This window comes from Neophocaena asiaeorientalis, unplaced genomic scaffold, assembly GCF_003031525.2.
Source record: "Neophocaena asiaeorientalis asiaeorientalis breed wild unplaced genomic scaffold, Neophocaena_asiaeorientalis_V1.1 scaffold117, whole genome shotgun sequence".
NCBI lineage: Eukaryota > Metazoa > Chordata > Mammalia > Artiodactyla > Phocoenidae > Neophocaena > Neophocaena asiaeorientalis.
The window spans coordinates 1,059,738-1,065,535 of record NW_020173951.1 but is presented as its reverse complement, the minus strand read 5'-3'; positions in this window follow the sequence as shown (position 1 = coordinate 1,065,535).

Below are 5,798 nucleotides of genomic sequence, written 5' to 3'. Positions count from 1 at the left end.
CTTTCCCAGGAACTCTGAAACCTTGAATAGAAAACTGGGGTCTCCCGGCCTCGAGCTTTTATCGAGGGGCAATGGGCTGAAGGGGAGGCGCGGAAGCAACGGCCAGTTCTAGACTCCCTGCCCGCCCATTTCCTCTTCTCTTCGCATCCCCAGCTGCTCGGGCCGCTGGTCCCACCTGGGCCCGGGCTGGGATTTGGGGGACGTCGGGGCCCTTCTCGTCTCCCCGGCAGACGCTTGAAGCCTCTGAATCGCGCCCGGGTCGGGAAGAGAGACTGCCCGGTGGGTCAGGCCCTCCGCTGTGAGCGGGGCTTCTGCGGCCGCCCGAACCCCGCGACGCGCAGCTCGGGGACGCGCGGCGCCCGCGGAGCAGCCAACTCCGCCTCCAGGGAGTCTCCAAGGGCTCCGCGCTCCCGATGAACGCCAGCATCACCGTGCACGGTCGCCCCCACCCACGGCCCGGCAGGCGTCCTGAGCAAAAAATGTCGATTCCAGGCAGGGGTTGGAACCCAGACGTCTGCTCCTGGGACAGGAGGGGCCTCCCCGAGCGGGGGTTCCCGGTTCTTGACCCGCGGCCGGCTTCGAACTCCAAAGGCACTCCGGGTTGCACTCGGGCGGTGGAGCGCCTCAGTTCCCCTTGGTCCCTTTGTCTGGAATAAAAAGATATTGGGTGTCGGTCCCATATAATTCTCCCGTCCTCCCTCTTTGCCTTTTCACGCCACGAACCTTTCTCCCTGTGTGTTAGGTCAGCCTCGAAGGCAGAGGCTAAGCTGGACTTCTTTGACTCCACCAATCAGAGATAAATATGTATGTGTATCATATAATGTAGTGTGTTATATATAATAAAATATAATATATTTGACAACAATAGAATGTTATGTACAACACCCTACAGTATATAATATATAAAATCAATGTATATTTTAAAACACATCTGCAGAAGGCTTAAAAAAAACTCAAAAAGCCGCTAGATTGCAACGTCTGGCGCCTCGGCCTTTTGGTAACCACGGTTAATTTCTTGTGTGTATTTCCGGGGCTTATTATGTGTTTGCACCAGCTAATAGATATGTACCTGAATTTCCCCTTGTCTGTCCCCACCCATCCGCACTCTTTTATATACACTATTCAACACTTTGCTTTTTTAACTTAAAATACATCTTTAACTTAGTTCCTGGAGAAGTCGGGGTTTTGCTAGCTCAGCACAACCCGGGGGCACAATTGGTGGGAAACGCGTAGCTAAATGCCGCGGGCGCTGGGTGGGCGTGGGGGCCTCTCCTGGCAGTCGCGGTCCCCTGGGAGGCCGCCCGCGGGTCTGCGCCCCCGGAAGCGCGCGGCAGGAGGGGAAGTTTGCGCCGCGGGAAGCTCAGCTCCCCCTCGCTCCACGTGCGCGGAACCCCGCCCCGGCCTCGCTGTGGGAGTTTTCCTTTCTTTGAGACACTCCCACTATTTGTCACCTGAGACCCCAGAAGCGGATAAACAAGCTCCCGGACCCTGTGCTCGGACCCGGTTCTCCGGGGGTTCCTGTGCGGGAGAGCGATCTGTTAGACGGCGCCGTTGCTGATCAAAGCGGAGGACCTGGAGGAGACAGTCAGCCCCAATAACATCTCGCTTGGCTTGGCTGCCGGGGGCGGATGAAGTTGCGCAGATGCGGGCCAGAAATGCGTGTTACCAAAGACCCAACGAGTGACGCGATCTGAATTACTTCCTAAATACCCTTTAGACTCTGGCGACTGTTGAAGAGGCCGAAGCTCCCTGCGCTTCTCCTTCGAGGTCTCTTATGAGGCTCAGCTCAAAGCAGGGGCGGGACGCTGGGTGAGGGACTGGACGAGGTTGACAAGAAAGAGCTTCCATGTCCCAGGGAGCTGGTGGAAGATACAAACAGCACCAAGTCAGTAGTTAAGAGATTATCAGAGAATATGGTCCCCAATCTTGGCAGAATCACCTGGGGAGTTCTTAAAAATCCCCGTGCCCAGGTGGCACCACGGAACAATTAAATCAATTTCTGAGTGAGACCCAGGTATCAGTATCAGTGAAAGATCTCCGGATGATTCCAATATGAGAAAAGTTAGAGAACTACTGGGCTTATGCGTTTGGGGGTTGGTGGCACTCTTTTTGGAAGAATTGGCGTTTGAGCCCAGAAGTGAACGGGAGCACCCTGCGCCGGGTCCCGTGCTTGTTGGTGCTCTGGGTTTGGCCGTGGGGAAAGGAGAAACGGCGTTTTAAGAGCCGAGGAAGCAAGTGATGGCTGAGCGTCTGGTCACAGTGCTCTGCCAACTCTCCCCCCTCCCCGTTCCGCCCCGTCCAGACGGTCTTTCAATTTCCCAACACCTAGGGAAGCTTTAAAGATTACTGCAAAATATCTAGTTTAAAATGATTGCGTTTTCAACATAATTTAAAAGTCTAATAATGCATGGAAATTATTTGAAAATAGAATAATGCTGGAAAGCTTTGACAGCAACTTCTTAAAATACCTCATGTGGACATGTCATCAAATCTAAGATGCTATCCATTAACACCCACCGTTATTTTATTTGCCACTAAGAAAAAAAAAACCGGCTGATCCTCAAATTTTTATTTTGTGCTTATCGAAAGAATGGCTTATTTTGACAGTGTTATTTCCATATTTCACTCATACACACAATTAAAGTTGTAAGAACAGGCAGTAACAGCTATGCCACAACTGTCACCTGACAACAGTGATTGTAAAGCCCCATTGATTGTTAGATCTGGATTTCCAGAAATTAAAAGGTGGAATTGATGCAAGCCTGGGCTATCCAACCGGCTTACCTTTTAGCTCACTTAACCCTCATAACAACCATATGAGGCAGGGATTATTTATTAGTAACATTTTACAGATGAGAAAACTGAGGCACCTTAAGGTATGCTACTTTAAGTCAGACTATTACCAAGTTGCAGAGGTTGGATATAAACCCACTTTGTGCTCAGTCACCACATAAAGCTGAGAAAATGTCCAGTTGAGTCAACTCTCAGAAAGGTTAAAATGAAGGGCCTGAGGTGAGAGAGGAGAGGAAGGATTGGAGAGCTCAACTAAGTGGTAGGCTGAGATCTCCATTTCAGTTGGACTTCAGTTTTGTAACTGTTTGGGAGGGGGTAAAAAAATAACGTGATAAAACAGTATTATATGGCTGAGAGCATTCATATCAACCACTAAAAGAACTATAAAGAAATGATATCTGTGTTTTTCAGGCTCAGTATGTTTTTCCAAAGTGAACATACTTGTATAACTAGCATCCATGCTAAGAAATCCAGTGTTGCTTGAACTCCAGAAGCCTCCCAAGTTCAAGAGTTGACCACCATTTTGACTTCTGTCACCATCGATTAGCCTTCTTGAGTTTTGAGTTTTGTGTAAATGGAATCTTACAGTGTGGTCTTTGCGTCTGGTTTCTTTCATTCAACTTGCTCGGGATATTCGCTCATGTTGATACGTGTAATTGCATTTGTGCATTCTCCTAGCAGTGTAATATTCCAATGTGTGAATATATAATTTCTTCATTCTACTGGTGGAGACATTTGGGTTGTTTCCACTGTTTTGGGTTATTATGGATATTGCTGGTATGAACGTTGTTGAACAATTCATAGAGATCAGACTATATATATATATATATATATATATATATATATATATTTTAACATCTTTATTGGGGTATAATTGCTTTACAATGGTGTGTTAGTTTCTGCTTTATAACAAAGTGAATCAGTTATACATATACATATGTTCCCATATGTCTTCCCTCTTGCGTCTCCCTCCCTCCCACTCTCCCTATCCCACCCCTCCAGGCTGTCACAAAGCACCGAGCTAATAGACTATATATTTTTAAACAAAGCTAGTAACATTTTAAAATCTTGGGCTATTTAATCACACAATTTATACTCTTAAGACTTACTTGTATCAATGGTTAGGAGCATTAAGGGAAGGGATATCAGGTTAAAGAAGGGAGGAAAGATGAAAAGGAGACAAAGAGATGCTATACCTTAGCATACATTGATTGTTCTGTATTCTAGTATTTAAGCACTGAATGTTTATGAATGCTTACATTTCCTCTGCAAATTGTTAAACACCCATAGGTCAGAGGGTTGGCAAAGCAGACAGGCATTGGGGTATACTCAGAAGGCCAGAAGGAACCCCTTGCTTACATTTCACCTTATATATTTATGATTTTCTAGCAATTGCCTAGGTTGAAATTTTCTAGCTGATACCAGTAAATTCTCCACTGATAAAAACCAGTAAATACCAGTAGATTTTCCACTGATATATATACATATAAAATTTTTCTATATATATATGGAAAACCTTTTCCCCCTTGATATGGTTTTTTAAGTTGAAGTATATTTTCTTTACAATATTGTGTTAATTTCAGTTGCACGGCCTAGTGATTTAGTATTTTTGCAGATTATACTCCAGTATAGGTTGTTGCAAGATACTGGGTATAATTCCCTGTGCTATGCAGTATATCCTTGTTGCTTATCTATTTTATATATGGTAGTTTGTATCTATTAATTTCATACCCCTAATTTGTCCCTTCCCCTTTCTCTCTCCCATTTGGTAACCACAAGTTTGTTTTCTATGTCTGTGAGTCTGTTTCTGTTTTGCATTATGTATTTGCATAATACATTCATCTGTATTATCTTTTTAGATTCCACATATAAGTGATACCATACTGTATTTGTCTTTGTTTGATTTATTTCACTGGGCATAATATTTTCTAGGTCTAGCCATGTTGCAGCAAATGGCAGTATTTCATTCTTTTTTATGGCTGAGTAATATTCCATTATATATAATGGAATATTATATAGAAATTATATTATATATATTATATATATAGACTATATATTAGAATATTATATATATATAGATTATATGTATCACATCTTCTTAGTCTATTTGTCTGTTGATGGGCACTTGGGTTGCTTTCGTATCTTGGCTATTGTAAATAACACTGCTATGAACATTGGGGTGCATGTATCTTTTAGAATTAGTTTTTTTTTTTTTTCTGGGTATATGCCAAGGAGTGGAATTGCTGGATCATATGGTAGCTCTATTTATAGTTTTTTGAGGAACTTCCATACTGATTTCCACAGTGGCTGCTTCAATTTACATTCCCACAAACAGTGTACAAGGGCTCCCTTTTCTCCACACCCTCACCAACATTTGTTATTTGTAGACTTTTTCATGATAGGCATTCTGTCAGGTGTGAGGTGATATCTCATTTTGGTTTTTAGTTGCATTCTCTAATAATTAGCAATGTTGAGCATCTTTTCATGTGCCTGTTGACCATCTGTATGTCTTCTTTGGAGAAATATCTAGTCAAATCTGTGCATTTTTAATCAGGTTGTTCGTTTTTTAGATACTGAGTTGTATGAGTTTTTTGTATATTTGGGGTATTATCCCCTTATTGGTTGCATTATTTGCAAATATTTTCTCCCATTCTGTAGGCTGTCTTTTCATTTTACTGATGGTTTCCTTTGCTGTGCAAAAGCTCTTAAGTTTAATTAGGTCCCATTTGTTTATTTTTGCTCTTTTTTCTTTTGCCTTAGGAGACCAATCCAAGAAGATAGTGCTACAATTTCTGTCAAAGAATGTTTTGCCTATGTTCTCTTCTAGGATTTTTATGATTTCCACTTTTCTTTTAAAGCACTTTCTTGACTATTCTCTTATTTTATTTTTCTAGATGAAATTGAGAATTTTGATCAGAATTGCACTGAATTTAGACTTTTAAAGAAAAAAGTGATATATTTACAACATAAACTTTCTTTCTAAAATTAATATGGGTCTCTAACAT